The 19543-nt window shown below is 44.9% G+C and overlaps 1 long non-coding RNA gene across 1 annotated transcript; it reads left to right on the top strand.

The window, feature by feature from the left end:
• The first annotated feature begins 7600 nt into the window (after positions 1 to 7600).
• On the top strand, positions 7601 to 18669 carry LOC141240118 (uncharacterized). The gene is made up of 4 exons (XR_012305420.1): positions 7601 to 7685; positions 14486 to 14592; positions 18075 to 18259; positions 18551 to 18669. It is a non-coding gene; the product is annotated as an uncharacterized lncRNA (long non-coding RNA).
• The last annotated feature ends 874 nt before the right edge of the window (positions 18670 to 19543 follow it).

Here is a 19543-nt window from a genome sequence, read left to right as displayed (position 1 = left end):
GGTAGCAATCATGCTTCCTTCCTCTGTCCTCTCCCCCCAACCTCGCACAACAGAAATGTGATCAAGGTCTCCCTCATCTGATGAGTCTTCCATCAGTTCGTCCTCCACTTCTTCCTGGGCTCCTGCACCTTCCTCACTAGTTTGGCTGCTACCATGCGCCCTGGTAAAATCATCTCCCCCACCCTCACATGCCTGCCGCCTTGGTGCTGCCGACCGTCTGGACCTTGCAGATGTTAGCCCTTCCGCATACAACTCCTCCTCCTCTACTTCCTCCACCTCCTCTTGTGCCACCACCTGACTCCGAATTCTGTTTAACATGTGCTCCAGCATGTAAATCACCGGAATAGTCATGCTGATAATGGCATCGTCAGCACTAAACATCTTCGTCGCCATTTCAAAACTGTGCAGAAGGGTGCATAGGTCCCTGATCTGAGACCACTCCTCCAGCGTGATTTGCCCCACCTCTGAATCTCGTTGGCCCAGGCTATACGTCAGAACGTATTGCACCAGGGCTTGTCGGTGCTGCCACAGTCGCTGCAACATGTGCAGAGTTGAATTCCACCGGGTAGGCACATCGCATTTTAGCCGGTGAAGTGGCAGGCCCAACGACTTCTGTAGAGATGTAAGTCGCTGAGCTGCGGGATGCGAACGGCGGAAGTGAGCACACAGCGACCGTGCCCTCTGCAGAAGGCCATCTAGTCTGGGATAGTGGGCTAAAAATTGCTGGACAACCAGGTTCAACACGTGAGCCATACAAGGCACGTGTGTGACATTGCCCCGGCGAAGGGCCGCACCCAGGTTTGCAGCATTGTCGCACACGGCCTTCCCTGGTTTCAGGTCCAGTGGAGACAACCATTCATGAAATTGGTTCTCCAGAGCTGACCACAACTCCTCAGCTGTGTGACTCACATTTCCCAGACATTTCAATGTAAAAACCGTCTGATGACGTTGAGCCCTACTGCCAGCATAGTAAGGAGGTGTGCAGGATCCCTTCTGCGCAGTTAGAAAGCTTGTGGCATGACCAGACAGGCTTTGGGTGCAGGTGGAAGACCGAGAGGAGGTTGAGGAGGCAGAAGCAGTGGAGGAAAAATGACATAAAGAGGATTGACGCACAACTCGTGGGGACGGCAAGACTTGGACAGCAGCCCCTTGTCCTGCTGTCACCATAGTTACCCAGTGCCCAGTCAGCGACATGTAACGCCCCTGTCCATGCCTACTCGTCCAAGTGTCTGTGGTGAAATGCACCCTGTCACACACAGAGTTTCTCAAAGAAGCGGTGATGTTGTGTGCGACATGCTGGTGGAGCGCAGGCACACCTTTCTTTGAGAAGTAGTGCCGACTGGGCATCTGGTACTGGGGCACTGCGACGGACATAAGGTCTCGAAAATCCTCTGTGTCCACCAGGCGGAAAGGCAGCATTTCTGTAGCCAAGAGCTTGCAGATGGTGAAATTCAACCTCTTAGCTTTCTCATGGCTAGGAGGAAATGGTCTTTTACTTGTCCACATCTGAGGGACCGAGGGCTGGCTATTGTGCTTAGACGGGGTTGATAAGGGTGTCCCCGGCAAACTGCCGGTCTGTGAGGAAGATGCAGGCGGACATGTTAGGTTGCCTTGATCCAAAGGTGGTGCTATCGATGTCGGACAGCGCTCAAGACCAGCTGGTGTTACCACCTCCAAAGAAAATGATGACCTGCCAATCACGCTGGCTGTTGCGGGTAAAGAGGTGGCAGGTCTGCGCCCCAAAACAGGTGTGACTGCTGTCCCCCCAGTCACAGAGGATGAAGAGGCCGCGGATGCACAAGATATGGCAGACGGTGGTTGGCCCGGCCGGCTAGACCGCATTGTAGCACACTGAGCTTCCCACTGCAACTTATGCTTCATGTCCATGTGCCGGTTCATGCATGAAGTACTCAAACTATGTATTTTTTGGCCTCTACTTAGCTTTTGCTGACAAATGTTACAGATAACACGAGTTGGGTCATCTTTATCGATCTGAAAAAATGCCCAGGCTATGCAAGGCTTAGCACCCATGCGACCTGAAGAGCCACCACGACTTGTGGTGAGAGGCAGAGTTGTGTTTGAGGATGCAGTTGTTGACGTGCTTCCAGTACTACGTCTCTGTCCAGGAAGGCGCAACCTGACCTCGTCGTCACTAGCATCTTCCTCCACCTCCTCTGCTGACCTCATCTCTTGGCTGACTGTGGGTTGACAGTAAGTGGGATCTCCGACCTCATCATCATCACCCTGTGCGTTATCACACCCGTCGTCCTCAGAGCCAACCTGTTCCTGCCCTGACAAAAAACTAAAGTTGTCGCTCCAATCAGGTATTTGAGTCTTATCATCGTCTTCCTCATTGTCTCCACCAACAGGAGTTACAGTTTGGGAATGAGGGTCTACATTATGGTCAGAACCTTCTGCGTCTGGTCCTGGATCCGACTCATAAAGATTCTGGGCATCAGTGCAGATCATTTCCTCGTCTGGATTCACAGAAGCGCTGGAGTCGACCTCTGATTCCCAGGCTATAGTATGAGTAAACAGCTCTGCAGACTCAACCATCTGTTCTACCTCATACTCAGACGGGCAGCTGGAGATTTGGGAGCTGTGAGGAAGCAAGTGCGATTTGGGTGACACCTTTGAGGACTGGAGTATTTGTGATGTTGAAGTTGATGTGGAGGAGAGCCCACTTAAAGGAGCACTTGATATCCGTTGAAGCACCTGCTGTTTTTGTGCCTCATCTGGAATTTGTAGCGATTGGCGTGGCCGTAAGAAAGGGATCTTATCACATTGTCCGCTAAAAGAAGTAGACATTTTAGTTTGGCTGGAAGATGGTCTTTCTTCTGCACCTACCCCACGGACACAACCTTTTTTCCCCTTCCCAACACGCCTATTCCCCTTTCCACCAGCAGCAGGCCTTTTTCCACTCATTTTGGTGGTTAACTAATTCACAACTCTGGAGTTGTTTGCACAAAAAAACAATGGATGGTAACCGAGCAGAGCTGAGTGGCCAAACTGTGGTATTAGGCCAAAACTATTGGCTGGGTTAGATGCAGAAAAAAATTATTTTTAATTTGCAACCTGATGTAGGTCAGTATAGATGGACTAATAGACCAAGTCCCACACACCGCTAGAAGCCCAAATATTTTTTCAGAGCTAGATACAGAAAATTTTTTTATTCAATTTGCAACCTGATGGAGGTCAGTATAGATGGACTAATAGACCAAGTCCCACACACTGCTAGAAGCCCAAATATTTTTTCAGAGCTAGATGCAGAAAATTTTTTTATTCAATTTGCAACCTGATGTAGGTCAGTATAGATGGACTAATAGACCAAGTCCCACACACCGCTAGAAGCCCAAATATTTTTTCAGAGCTAGATGCAGAAAATTTTTTTATTCAATTTGCAACCTGATGGAGGTCAGTATAGATGGACTAATAGACCAAGTCCCACACACTGCTAGAAGCCCAAATATTTTTTCAGAGCTAGATGCAGAAAAAAATTATTTTTAATTTGCAACCTGATGGAGGTCAGTATAGATGGACTAATAGACCAAGTCCCACACACCGCTAGAAGCCCAAATATTTTTTCAGAGCTAGATGCAGAAAAAAATTATATTCAATTTGCACCCTGCTGGAGGTCAGTATAGAAGGACTAATAGAACAAGTCCCACACACTGCTAGAAGCCCAAATATTTTTTCAGAGCTAAATGAAGAAAAAAATTATTTTTAATTTGCAACCTGTTGGAGGTCAGTATAGATGGACTAATAGACCAAGTCCCACACACCGCTAGAAGCCCAAATATTTTTTCAGAGCTAGATGCAGAATTTTTTTTTATTCAATTTGCAACCTGATGGAGGTCAGTATAGATGGACTAATAGACCAAGTCCCACACACTGCTAGAAGCCCAAATATTTTTTCAGAGCTAGATGCAGAAAAAAATTATTTTTAATTTGCAACCTGATGGAGGTCAGTATAGATGGACTAATAGACCAAGTCCCACACACTGCTAGAAGCCCAAATATTTTTTCAGAGCTAGATGCAGAAAAAAATTATTTTTAATTTGCAACCTGTTGGAGGTCAGTATAGATGGACTAATAGAACAAGTCCCACACGCTGCTAGAAGCCCAAATATTTTTTCAGAGCTAAATGAAGAAAAAAATTATTTTTAATTTGCAACCTGATGGAGGTCAGTATAGATGGACTAATAGACCAAGTCCCACACACTGCTAGAAGCCCAAATATTTTTTCAGAGCTAGATGCAGAAAAAAATTATATTCAGTTTGCAACCTGATGGAGGTCAGTATAGATGGACTAATAGAATGATGCTATGCCCAAAAGATTTTACTTCACTAGGTGCAGTAAAAAAATTGGTATTCTATACACAGGTGGTATATCTTGCAACACAGATAGGCTACTCCACTGACTAACACACTCTGCAATAGGCCAAAAAGGATTAGCTTTGCTAGATTCAGCCAAATGCTGTGAAAAAAACTTGCACAGCACTGGCACAGACCTGCCTGGCAAAAACTGATAGGAACTGATGTAACCTAGTCCTGAAAAGGACTCCAATTACAATTAGTCTTTACTCCCACAATCTATCTATTTAAGAGCACAGACCTGCCTGATAAAAGTCGTAGGAAATGCTGTAACCTAGTCCTTAAAAGGACTGCAATCACAACTATTCCCTACTCCCAAGCTATCTGTATATTTGTGCGAAAATTGGCTTGAAATTAACAAGGTATAGCGCACACAGCAACAGCGGTGCCGTCTAACACGCAGCTGCAGCAGTGAGAAAATGGTGGCGACGGGGAAAATGGCTTGGTCTTATAGGGCAAGGACATGTGACATACACTGCCAATCACACATGCCCTTGCTTGTGTGAAAAAAAGCACTTCGCTCCGTGTGTGCGCTGCTGATAGGCTGACAGATTGCACCTCCCCACTGTAAATGCGGGAAAGAGAAAAAAAAATGGAGATCTTCATTGTTCCTGCAGAGATCCATCCCCTGCCCCTCCCCCCGCCCCGCTGTACACTCAAACTGCATATTAACATTAATTTTCATCATTACTGAGAAAAAATCCAGTTATGATTTTGGTGCACGAACAGTTATCGAACATAACCTCGAACAGCCGAATTTTTCTCAAATTGTTCGTGTTCGCCGACCGGCTCGAACACCGCCCAAAACAGCTCGAATTTGAGATTGGCGAATAGTTCGAGTAGAACAACGCTCATCTCTAATCTTGAACCCTCAATCTGCTTTGAAATTTGTGCCTTAGAGACCTTGCTGATGTAGTGTAACTTCCTTGTGTATTCTTGCTCAGTCTTGCCATGGTGTATGACCAGACACCTGACTGTATTATTACAAAATCCCTGACTTTGCGCAGGTGTACCTGGAATAATTGATGCTGTTTTAAAGTGAAAAGTTGGTCACACCAAATATTGATTGGATCTAGATTTTTCGTTTGTTCATTCACTTTGTATTTTGTTGATTAAATAGATCATTAACATTTCTATTTTTGAAGCGTTCTTACTTTACAGCATTTTTTCTACACCTTTCTAAAGATTATTTTTATGTAATAGTGTCTTTTATTTGCTCATTAATAATCTGATATATATTTTGGTATTTTGTGTATAGTTGTTTTTTTGCTGTTGGGGTAAATTGTAGGATATTGATTTCAGAGTGGTTTCCTGATCCTTTGATTGTAGGAATGAGTGGTATATATGTGCTAATAAATTAGGACAAAACGTAGGAAATTTAGGAAAAAACTGAACATCTCAGCAGTAATAACATGCTGATTGTGATGTCATGAAGATGACTTGAATTTCCACCAATCAGAGATCAGCATGTTTCAGGTCACCCAGATAGAACAGTCCATGAAACATGAGTCACGGCCACTGTGAGGTCATAATGCTGATTAGAATTTCCACCAGTCAGAAAACAGAACCGCCCAGAAGAACCACCCAGGAGGTATGAGTCATCGCCACTGTGAGGTCATAATGCTGACCAATCACAGAGCAGCCACACCCAGATTTTCCACCAATCAGAGAGCAGCCACACCCAGATCTTCCACCAATCAGAGATCAGCAGTGGGTATAAATAGCCGCTACCACCTGCCCGGCTTAGCCTTGCACTGGTTGGGTCTCTCTTTTTTTTCCTCTCTCTTGGTCTCTCTCTCTCTCTCTCTCTTCTCTCTCTCTTCTCTCTCTCTTCTCTCTCTCTCTCTCTTCTCTCTCTCTTCTCTCTCTCTTCTCTCTCTCTCTTCTCTCTCTCTTCTCTCTCTCTTCTCTCTCTCTCCTCTCTCTCTCTTCTCTCTCTCTCTTCTCTCTCTCTCTCTCTTCTCTCTCTCTTCTCTCTCTCTCTCTCTCTTTCTCTCTCTCTTCTCTCTCTCTTCTCTCTTCTCTCTCTCTTCTCTCTCTCTTCTCTCTTCTCTCTCTCTTCTCTCTCTCTCTCTCTCTCTCTTTCTCTCTCTCTCTCTCTCCGGCCCTCTTAAGGGCTACCCCAAATGTGTAAAAGATAGAAACCAATATTTGTGTTGTTTGTCCGTTTTATGAGCCTTTGATTAACCCCTTCCCACTCTTTGCCATATATATATATATATATATATATATATATATATATATATATATATATATATATATATATATATATACATAGTATGTGCAGGTGGGCCTTAAAGGGAATTTCCAGGACAAACATATTGATGGCCTATCCCCTGGTTATCTCATTAATATCAGATTTGTGGGGGTCCGGCACGTGTCACCTCCACTAATCAGCTGTTTGCAGCTTCGGTCGAGATCAGATGTAAACATTGTTGAGGAGCTGAACATCACAGCTCTGGTCACTGTGTAGTGGCCGCTCCCTGGTGCTGCAGATCAGCTCCTATTACATGAATATTAGCTGATCTGCAGGACCCACAGTACAGTGAATGGAGCGGTGATGTTCAATCTTCACACTATTTACACTTGAGCGCTGCAATCAGCTGATGGGTAGAGCCAGTGCCGCGTGTCGGAGCCCCACCGATCTGATATTGATAACCCATCCCCAGGATAAATCATCATTATTATACTACTGGAAACTCCATTAATGGATTGTCTGGGATTAATAACTCGAGCCCCTTCTTTAAGAAAAAACAGTCCCTAACTGGTCACAGGATGAATGTGGGATTTAGGTCACCCATTTACTGCAATGTAGCTGGCAATGCCACCCAGCGGATCTAAGCAAGTCCCGGGGCCACAACAATATACAGCCAGTGCCCGAGTATAGGATGGAAGATTAAAAAAAATCTTCAAAAATGTATTTTGTATGAGGCATACATCAAAAATACATGCAATGCTTTTCCTGACAACACTGAGTTTTATAATGTGGAAAAAATCGTTTAAATAAACACTGTGTGAACATAACCCTAACTGGATTGTGACTGTGTATATACATATATAAGCTGCCCCTCCCCCACCATGTGAGCATTCTCAGCGCGTACTGACCAATGCTGTCCACCAGGTGGCAACAGCAGGAAATTACAGCGATGAGACAAACACTGCATGACAGCCCCGCCCCAATCTGTCCTATATCAGACACGCCCCCTACCAACGCCCCGCCTCCGCTGCCATGACAACCGAATTATTTAATGGCAGAAAGAGAGACCTTATATGAGCAGAGAAGTAGCGGCCGGAGCGCGGGGTCCGCACAGGTGAGCGCCCCCATAACACAGTGTATGTACTGCACGTCAGCTCTATGGCAGACTGTCACCTGTGCTGGATCCAGTACGTGTTATTTATATCTGTACAGAGACACAGAGGACGCAGCGGGGCCCTGTCGCCAGATATATATATATATGTGTGTGTGTATATACAGTATATATGTGTATGTATATGCTGTATTACTGTATATATGTGTGTGTGTGGGGATATACAGTATATATATGTGTATGTATATGCTGTATTACTGTATATATGCGTGTATATATGTACTAGCTATTGAACCCGTTCTACGCCCGGGTGGCGAGCATTTTTATTGGTATATGGTCTCCCATCCTGGTATTTGTGCTGCCCCCATCCTATTGTGGTATGCATGGTCCCCTCACCCCCCAACCCTGGTATGCATGACACACCTCACCCCCCAATCATGGTATGTATGGTCCCCTCACCCCCCAATCCTAGTATGCATGGCACACCTCATTCCCCAATCCTGGTATGCATGGTCCCCTCACCTCCCAATCCTGGTATACATGGCACCCCTCACCCCCCAATCCTGGTATGCATGGCACCCCTCACCCCCAATCCTGGTATGCATGGCACCCCTCATTCCCCAATCCTGGTATGCATGGCACCCCTCATTCCCCAATCCTGGTATGCATGGCACCCCTCATTCCCCAATCCTGGTATACATGGCACCCATCACCCCCCAATCCTGGTATGCATGGTCCCCTCACCCCCCAATCCTGGTATACATGGCACCCCTCATTCTCCAATCCTGGTATGCATGGCACCCCTCACCCCCAATCCTGGTATACATGGCACCCCTCATCCCCCAATCCTGGTATACATGGTCCCCTCACCCCTCAATTCTGGTATACATGGCATCCCTCATTCCCCAATCCTGGTATACATGGCACCCCTCACCCCCTAATTCTGGTATGCATGGTCCCCTCACCCCCCAATCCTGGTATGTATGGTCCCCTCACCCCCCAATTCTGGTATACATGGCATCCCTCATTCCCCAATCCTGGTATGCATGGTCACCTCACCTCCCAATCCTGGTATACATGGCACCCCTCACCCCCCAATCCTGGTATGCATGGCACCCCTCACCCCCAATCCTGGTATACTTGGCACCCCTCATTCCCCAATCCTGGTATGCATGGCACCCCTCACCCCCAATCCTGGTATGCATGGCACCCCTCATTCCCCAATCCTGGTATGCATGGCACCCCTCATTCCCCAATCCTGGTATGCATGGCACCCCTCATCCCCAATCCTGGTATGCATGGTCCCCCCCCCAATTCTGGTATACATGGCACCCCTCAGCCCCAATCCTGGTATGCATGGTCCCCTCACCCCCCAATTCTGGTATACATGGTACCCCTCACCCCCAATCCTGGTATGCATGGTACCCCCTCATCCCTATTCTGGTATCTATGGTACCCCCTCACATCCCCAATCCTGGTATGCATGGTACCCCTCATCCCTATCCTGATATGCATGGCACCCCTCACCCCCAATCCTGTTATGCATGGCACCCCTCATTCCCCAATCCTGGTATACATGGCACCCATCACCCCCCAATCCTGGTATGCATGGTCCCCTCACCCCCCAATCCTGGTATACATGGCACCCCTCATTCTCCAATCCTGGTATGCATGGCACCCCTCACCCCCAATCCTGGTATACATGGCACCCCTCATCCCCCAATCCTGGTATACATGGTCCCCTCACCCCTCAATTCTGGTATACATGGCATCCCTCATTCCCCAATCCTGGTATACATGGCACCCCTCACCCCCTAATTCTGGTATGCATGGTCCCCTCACCCCCCAATCCTGGTATGTATGGTCCCCTCACCCCCCAATTCTGGTATACATGGCATCCCTCATTCCCCAATCCTGGTATGCATGGTCACCTCACCTCCCAATCCTGGTATACATGGCACCCCTCACCCCCCAATCCTGGTATGCATGGCACCCCTCACCCCCAATCCTGGTATACTTGGCACCCCTCATTCCCCAATCCTGGTATGCATGGCACCCCTCACCCCCAATCCTGGTATGCATGGCACCCCTCATTCCCCAATCCTGGTATGCATGGCACCCCTCATTCCCCAATCCTGGTATGCATGGCACCCCTCATCCCCAATCCTGGTATGCATGGTCCCCCCCCCAATTCTGGTATACATGGCACCCCTCAGCCCCAATCCTGGTATGCATGGTCCCCTCACCCCCCAATTCTGGTATACATGGTACCCCTCACCCCCAATCCTGGTATGCATGGTACCCCCTCATCCCTATTCTGGTATCTATGGTACCCCCTCACATCCCCAATCCTGGTATGCATGGTACCCCTCATCCCTATCCTGATATGCATGGCACCCCTCACCCCCAATCCTGTTATGCATGGCACCCCTCACCCCCAATCCTGTTATGCATGGTCCCCTCACCCCCAATCCTGTTATGCATGGTCCCCTTACCCCCCAATCCTGGTATGCATGGCACCCCTCACCCCCCAATCCTGGTATGGATAGTCCCCTCACCCGCCAATCCTGGTATGTATGGTCCTCTCACCCCCCAATCCTGGTATGTATGGCACCCCTCACCCCCCAATCCTGGTATGTATGGCACCCCTCACCCCCCAATCCTGGTATGTATGGCACCCCTCATCCCTATCATGCTACACACACATACAAGAAAATAAACACTTATACTCACCTTTCTTCCCTGTGCTCCAGCGCTGTTTCCCGTTCTGCTGGAGGCCGGGGGAGGAGTGCGGCGCCGAAGTACGCGTGTGCTCATACCACGCTGTCCGGCTCCATTTTGCTGAAGACACATTGCAAATGTGTCTTCAGTAAAATGGCGCCGGATAGCGCTATGCGCATGTGCCGATTTCAATGCCTCCCTCTTCCCCCGGACTCTGGACCGAACAGAGGCGCCGCGGTAGCGCTCATCCCGGTCAGGTAAGTATGTAAGTATGGCGCCAGAGATCGCGGTATGTGTTCAGTGTATACGCATACCTCGATCTCCAGCACCATACACTCCTCTTACCTGTAACGGCTCCATGCGTTCTTCAGTCTGGAGCCAGACTGTGCAGGCGTGTCGCACTAGCGCAGACTATAAAGGCTTCAGACAGAAGGACGCTTGTAGCGTTATATTATAGATACTCTATATGTATGTATATATATATATATGTATACTGTATATGTGTATATGCATACTGTATGTATATATATATGTATACTGTATATGGGTGTGTATATATGTATACTGTATATGGGTGTGTATATGTATACTGTATATGGGTGTGTATATATGTATACTGTATGTGTGTGTATATATATGTATACTGTATATGTGTGTGTATATCTATACTGTGTATATATGTATACTGTATATGGGTGTGTATATATGTATACTGTATATAGGTGTATATATATGTATACTGTAGATGTGTGTATATGTATACTGTATATGGGTGTATATATGTATGCTGTATGTGTGTGTATATATATATGTACAGTGGTGGCCAAAAGTATTGGCACCCCTGCAATTCTGTCAGATAATACTCAGTTTCTTCCTGAAAATGATTGCAATCACAAATTCTTTGGTCTTATTATCTTCATTTAATTTGCTTGCAAGGAAAAACACAAAAGAGAATGAAGCAAAAATAAAATCATTGATCATTTCACACAAAACTCCAAAAATGGGCCGGACAAAAGTATTGGCACCCTCAGCCTAATACTTGGTTGCACAAACTTTAGCCAAAATAACTGCGAACAACCGCTTCCGGTAACCATCAATGAGTTTCTTACAATGCTCTGCTGGAATTGTAGACCATTCTTCTTTGGCAAACTTGTAGTGAGCTGGCCGTCTCTGGCTGTTCTGTGATAATTGATATAGAGCCTGTTACAGAAGTGATTACACAGGATGATGTTGCCACCTTGTGGCCAGAGGTTGCACCTGCGCAGGGTGTGATGACAGAGAAAAAGACTGAGCCTCCTGTGTCCCGCCCTAGAGAGTCACGTGACCAAAGTGGGAAGCAGGAAAAAGCGCGCGCAGAGTCTGCTGTGGTCTGTGAAAAGAGCCAGGACGGTGTGCAGGCCCTCGTGTGTGGCGCAGGAGAGACTCTCAACGTGATTTCTTCTATCTGACACCATATCCTCGGAGCCTTCCCCAGCTCCTGCACTGCTGAAGGATTCAGCTGTTACACTCCCTGCTACTGGAGTGTGGACTACATAAGGGGACCCACCAGAGCTTCTATCCGGATCAGAGAGACTGTAAGCGGGACCTCTGGCGAGAGGCCGAAGTATCCCTTCCTTTGTTTCCGCGAATTCTGCTGTTCCTGTTTTTTCTCCGGCTGGGACGCCTTCCTGCAAAGACAGACAGGCCTGCGACGGGGGACACATCCTTCTGGAGTAAAGGACTGGTAACGTGTGAGTAGGGACAGTGAGGGTCAGCTTATCAGTACACGTTATTACTGTGCATATTTACGGTTGTCATTTATTGTTTTTTTTTCTTTGCTGTGTTAAAAATGTATGCGAGTAAAGATACGGTTGTCAAGATAGAGTCTGTGTGTGGGGATCTTGCTGGGCCAGATCATAGATACCAATGCGCGGCCTTGCCCGCGGTCACTTCAAACTGCTCCAGGTCCCTGATATTTGAAGGGAGCCTTCTCCAAACTGCCATTTTGCGATCTCTCCACAGGTGTTCTATGGGATTCAGGTCTGGACTCATTGCTGGCCACCTTAGAAGTCTCCAGTGCTTTCTCTAAAACCATTTTATAGTGCTTTTGGAAGTGTGTTTTGGGTCATTGTCCTGCTGGAAGACCCATGACCTCTGAGGGAAACCCAGCTTCCTCACACTGGGCCCTACATTATGCTGCAAAATTTGTTGGTAGTCTTCAGACTTCATAATGCCATGCACACGGTCAAGCAGTCCAGTGCCAGAGGCAGCAAAGCAACCCCAAAACATCAGGGAACCTCCGCCATGTTTGACTGTAGGGACCGTGTTCTTTTCTTTGAATGCCTCTTTTTTTTTCCTGTACACTCTATGTTGATGCTTTTTCCCAAAAAGCTCTACTTTTGTCTCATCTGACCAGAGAACATTCTTCCAAAACGTTTTAGGCTTTCTCAGGTAAGTTTTGGCAAACTCCAGCCTGGCTTTTTTATGTCTCGGGGTAAGAAGTGGGGTCTTCCTGGGTATCCTACCATACAGTCCCTTTTCATTCAGACGCCAACGGATAGTATGGGTTGACACTGCTGTACCCTCGGACTGCAGGGCAGCTTGAACTTGTTTGGATGTTAGTCGAGGTTCTTTATCCACCATCCGCACAATCTTGCGTTGAAATCTCTCGTCAATTTTTTTTTCCGTCCACATCTAGGGAGGTTAGCCACAGTGCCATGGGCTTTACACTTCTTGATGACACTGCGCACGGAAGACACAGGAACATTCAGGTCTTTGGAGATGGACTTGTAGCCTTGAGATTGCTCATGCTTCCTCACAATTTGGTTTCTCAAGTCCTCAGACAGTTCTTTGGTCTTCTTTCTTTTCTCCATGCTCAATGTGGTACACACAAGGATACAGGACAGAGGCTGAGTCAACTTTAATCCATGTTAACTGGCTGCAAGTGTGATTTAGTTATTGCCAACACCTGTTAGGTGCCACAGGTAAGTTACATGTGCTGTTAATTACACGAATTAGAGAAGCATCACATGATTTTTCAAAGGGTGCCAATACTTTTGTCCACCCCCTTTTTTAGGTTTGGTGTGGAATTATATCCAATCTGGCTTTAGGACAATTCTTTTTGTGTTTTTTTCATTGAAGACAAATTAAATGAAGAGAATAATACCAAAGAATTTATGATTGCAATCATTTTCAGGAAGAAACTGAGCATTATCTGACAGAATTGCAGGGGTGCCAATACTTTTGGCCAGCACTGTATACTGTATATGGGCGTGTGTATATATATATGTATACTGGTATGTGTGTGTATATGTGTGTATATATGTGTATATATGTATACTGTATATGTGTGTATATATATGTATACTGTATATGTGTGTATATATGTATACTGTATATGGGTGTGTATATATATATATATATATATACAGTATATGGGTGTGTATATATATATATATACTGTATACTGGGTGTGTATATATGTATACTGTATAAGTGTGTATATATATGTATACTGTATATGGGTGTATATATATGTATACTGGTATATGTGTGTATATATGTATACTGTATATGGGTGTATATATGCATACTGTATATGTGTGTATATATGTATACTGTATATGTGTGTATATATATGTATACTGTATATGGGTGTGTATATATGTATACTGTATATGGGTGTGTATATATGTATACTGTATATGTGTGTATATATATGTATACTGTATATGGGTGTGTATATATGTATACTGTATATGGGTGTGTATATATGTATACTGTATATGTGTGTATATATATGTATACTGTATATGGGTGTGTATATGTATACTGTATATGTGTGTATATATATGTATACTGTATATGGGTGTGTATATATGTATACTGTATATGTGTGTATATGTATACTGTATATGGGTGGATATATACAGTACAGACCAAAAGTTTGGACACACCTTCTCATTTAAAGATTTTTCTGTATTTTCATGACTATGAAAATTGTACATTCACACTGAAGGCATCAAAACTATGAATTAACACATGTGGAATTATATACTTAACAAATAAGTGTGAAACAACTGAAAATATGTCTTATATTCTAGGTTCTTCAGAGTAGCCACCTTTTGCTTTGATGACTGCTTTGCACACTCTTGGCATTCTCTTGATGAGCTTCTAGAGGTAGTCACCGGAAATGGTCTTCACTTCACAGGTGTGCCCTGTCAGGTTTAATATGATAAAGTGCTTTATTCTTTGTCGGGTCCAGGGGTCCTGTAGAATGTGAATCCCTGAGGAACAGCGTATCCTTGGCTTGTGCCAAGACAGAAGAAAAGTTGCTGAACACTTGGTACCCCAACGTGATCAATCTATTTGCCAATCAAGATGCCCTGCAGTTGATTAATGCGGACAAATTGGATTCCTTTTATAACTGCGTCTCGACTAGCGGGGTGCCTCAAGGGTCTGTCTTGGGCCCTATATTATTTAATATACTTATTAATGATCTAGTGGAAGGGTTGCATAGTAAAATAGCAATATTTGCAGATGATACTAAACTTTGTAACGTAGTTAATACAGATGAGGATAGGGCACAGCTACAGGAGGATTTAGATAAATTGGGGAGTTGGGCCAAAAAATGGCAAATGGGGTTCAATGCCGATAAATGTAAGGTCATGCACATGGGAAAGAAAAACAGCAGTCACCCATACATATTAAATGGGAAACCGTTGGGGAAATCTGACATGGAGAAGGACCTGGGCGTCTTGGTTAACAGCAAATTAAATTGGAGTGCCCAGTGTCAGGCAGCAGCTGCGAAGGCAAATAGAGTCATGGCATGCATCAGAAGAGGAATAGGGGCATATGATGAGAACATTGTTCTTCCTCTGTATAAAGCGCTGGTAAGGCCGCACTTAGAATATTGTGCACAGTTCTGGGCTCCGGTACTCAGGAAAGACATATTGGAGCTAGAGAGGGTACAAAGGAGGGCGACTAAGGTAATAAAGGGAATGGAGGGACTAGAATACCCAGAGAGGTTGTCCAAATTAGGCCTATTTACGTTGGAAAAGAGAAGGCTTAGGGGAGACCTCATAAACATGTATAAATACATCAGGGGGCTGTACAGAGATCTCTCCCATGACCTGTTTATACCAAGGATGGTGACAAAGACGAGGGGGCACACTATGCGTCTGGAGGAAAGGAGGTTCCTGCACCAGCATAGAAGGGGATTCTTTACGGTCAGAGCTGTGAGACTCTGGAATTCTCTGGGAGAGGAAGTGGTGATGTCCAACTCACTTAATGAGTTCAAGAGAGGACTGGACGCCTTTCTTGAGAACAATAAAATTACATCTTATGCTTAGTGATAGTTAATTAATCCAGGGATTTAATCTGACTGCCAGATTGGAGTCGGGAAGTGAATTTTTCCTCAATGATGTAAATTGGCCTATACCGCATGGTTTTTTTTTGCCTTCCCCTGGATCAACGCTGCGGAATAGCTGCAGTGCACAAGAAATAGGCTGAACTGGATGGACGCTTGTCTTTTTTCGGCCTTTTAAACTATGTAACTATGTAACACTTATGTCCAAGCAGGTAAAGGCGGCTGCAAGATCCGTGATATATAAGGATTCATGTTCATTATTGTATCTCTGGATCAGACATAGACTCAGAGTGATACAACTAAATAGACCCTATAGGGGTAAAGTTGGCATATCCGGGGGGAAATATATCCCAGATTTGCCAAACTGAGCCAACTCATGAAACACATGGGTACATAGGAGAAGAAAGAGTTAATTGGCGTAAAAAATATAAATTTTTATTCCATCAAGTTAAAAAACGTACATAGTAAAAAGAGAAATGACATAATACGGATAGTATAAAGACACTAATTAGATTACCAATGTAGCAAGATATGTTACAAAGTATACATATATGGTCACGCATATGGTCACAGTGGGACATGAGCAATATAGATAATATAGCATAAGGTTAGTATATCAAGACAATCCAATGAGTGTAATAATATATCAAAAAGTAATCCAGAAGTATTCCATAGTCATTGGATTTACACTTGCCATATGCATCAGGTATCCATCTAAATAATGCTCCTGCCCACAAATAATCAGATACATGTCACATAAAACATTTTTTAAGGTAGTCTCTTACCACAAAGAGTGCCAAAAAGGAGGGTAAAGTGCATAAAGGAGCGCACAGTGGCAGAGTGGTATTCCCATCTCATATATTTATGGCACTTCCACAGTCTGAGGACGCACATTCGGCTGAAGTATATTGCTGCGCAGGGACATGCCGGGTCCCTGAGCTGCAATGCATGCCGCCAGCCAATCAAAGGCCAGTAGCTGATGTCGGCGTGCCAGTCACGAGCGACGCATGGAAGTGACGTCATGCGCTGCCCTTGCCGGCACACTGAAATCAGCTACAGAAGAAGACGCCGCATGTCGTGGGAGCGCAGGAAGGTAAGAAGAATCATTTATTTTTGTTTATTTAATGTATTAGAAAAGAACGACAGAACATTATACCAGGAAAGGGCCAAGGATGGGGAGCATTAGACAAGGAAGGGGCTCAGGGTGGGGAGAATTAGACAAGGAAGGGGCCCAGGATGGGGAGCATTATATAAAGAAGGGGCCCAGGATGGGGAACATTATACAAGGAAAGGGCCCAGGATAGGGAGCATTATACCAGAATGGGGGTCATTATACCATGACATGGGCCAGGATGAAGGACATTACACCAGGAAGGGCACAAGGATGGAGGTCATTATACCAGAATGGGGCCTAGGATGGGGGACAGGATACCAGGATGGAGGACATTGTTATAGGATGGGGGACATTGTACCAGGATTGGGGACATTGTTACAGGAAGGGGCCAGGATGGGGGACATTATTACAGTAAGAGGCCCAGGACCAAGGACATTATACCAGGAAGGAGCCCAGGATTGGGACGTTATTGCTGAAAGGGGCTCAGGATGGGGGGTATTATACACAGAAGGTGGATATTATAACAGGAAGAGGCCCAGGATCGGGGATATTATAACAGGAAGGGGCGCAGGATGGGGAACATTATACCAGGAAGGGGCCTAGAATGAGAGACATTATTATAGGATGGGGCTACAATGGGAAACATCCAAGGCAGGGACGAACACGCGCATCATTATCGGATCTAGAATGCTACAAGGGCCCATACATCTGACCAACATGCTGGTGGGGGCCCAGGTCCAAATTTTGCACATCTGCAGGAACATGGCATATGGCTTAACAGTATGTCATATGTTGGGAAGGGGTTAAGCTACAGCACATTACATAGCCTCTTGCAGCTATATCAATGGAAAAATTAAAAAATGTATGGCTTTTTGAAGAAGGGAAGGAAAAAATGCAAAACAAAAAATTATCCGGTCCTGAAGGGATTAAGGAGTTCCCACCCACAGTAAATGTTGTCACTCAGCTTAAAATCTTCACTTGCTTATTAGCAGAAGCTAAGGTTTCATTAGGATCTCCGAGGCTAAAGTTACATGCGGCTCCAGCTTACATGTAAAGGGGATGGTATCAAGGAGTCTCGCCAAACTTTCCCTACAAATGTCCAACAATTCAGAATTCATATCCATTGATAATTTATCTTCTAAAATGATAGCATTTTTTTTCTATCCTTTTCATTTTATGTGTAATTAACTTTTTGCTCTCCTCCTTTAAGCAATGGGAGGAACGACTGATAAGGATCCAGGAAACCATTGATGAATGGCTGAAGGTGCCGACCCAGTGGCTTTAATCTTCTCTTCTGAGGACATCATGCAGCAAATGCCTGAAGAAGGACGCTTATTCCAGACTGTGGACAGAAACTGGAGAGAGATCATGAAACATTGCGTTAAAGACCCGAAGGTAAATGGATGCTTCATGGTGGACTGATACAAGAAAGCACGGTCATCTTGCATCCAGGATTGATGTTTTCCAAGAGTCCGTGTCCTGATGCTTCCATCACAAGGATCCCGGGTTATGGGGCTCCGCACTGCCTGGACTCCAGCCTCCCGCATCTTCTATTTTCTATCCAAATAGGTTCTAATTTTTCTTTTAATATAAACTATTGGCACAATAGTCAATGAATGTGACCTTTTTTCAGTCTCTATAACTATATAATGGAATCTTACTTATGGGCTATCTACTTTGTTTTAGGTTTTAAGCGCCACTTCTCTGACCGGACTTCTGGAGAAACTTCAGGACAGCAATGTGCTTCTGGATAAAATCATGAAAGGGCTGAATGCCTATCTGGAGAAGAAGAGGCTTTTTTCCCACCGTATAGTCCTTTCACTTGTTGCAATGATTGTATATATTCCTTAAATATTTTTTTTTCTTATTTAAACGCATTGAAATCATTTTTGTAATTGGATTTCATTAATAATTTTGCACTGTTTGCCTTCTATTGGCTCTGTGTTGCGCTGGCTATTGGACTTATTTTTAATCTGTCTTTTTTCAGCTCCTCTTAGCCGATTTATGACCACAGATCACATCAAAGCTGAATGTGCAGGAAACAAAAAGCCTAACGGTGCAACATTTTTAATGAAACTGAATTGTCGCAAATACTCGCAATTAAATGGGTATTCCCATCTCCAAGATCCTATCCCAATATGTAGTAGGCGTAGTAATAATAATAATATTAGCAAATACCTCCAATTAGAAGTGTAGTATAGTTCTTCTGATTCACTATGTCGCTTTCCCCATGTGCAAGGCATTGCAGTAGCTTCGGTATCCATGGTTACGACCACTCATATAGTGACAGTTATTTGCTAGTGGTCGTAACCTAAGCTACTGCAATGCCCTGCACATGGGGTAAGCGACAAAACAAATCAGAAGAACTATACTAAACTTCTAATTGGAGGTATTTGCTAATATTATTATTATTACGCATACTACATATTGGGGTAGAATCCTGGAGATGGGAATACACATTTCAGTTAAATAAAAAAAAGTTCCCAAAGCTGGATAGCCCCTTTAAGCTAACCATACGCATGACATATGAGATACCCGTGGTCTGAATGGTTATTTGGCTATTTCTCCTGACTCCCACCTATTCTGCTGATTTAATGGGGAGAGAGGAGAAAGTCGGTACTGGACACCTCCGGCAGCGGGTTATCTCCCCTGAGAACCAAAAGACCGGGTATTGAAATC

Source organism: Phyllobates terribilis, unplaced genomic scaffold (genome assembly GCF_046119375.1).
Source record: "Phyllobates terribilis strain yellow unplaced genomic scaffold, ASM4611937v1 Scaffold_785__1_contigs__length_677335, whole genome shotgun sequence".
Taxonomy (NCBI): domain Eukaryota; kingdom Metazoa; phylum Chordata; class Amphibia; order Anura; family Dendrobatidae; genus Phyllobates; species Phyllobates terribilis.
This window is presented reverse-complemented; position numbering and strand designations above follow the sequence as displayed.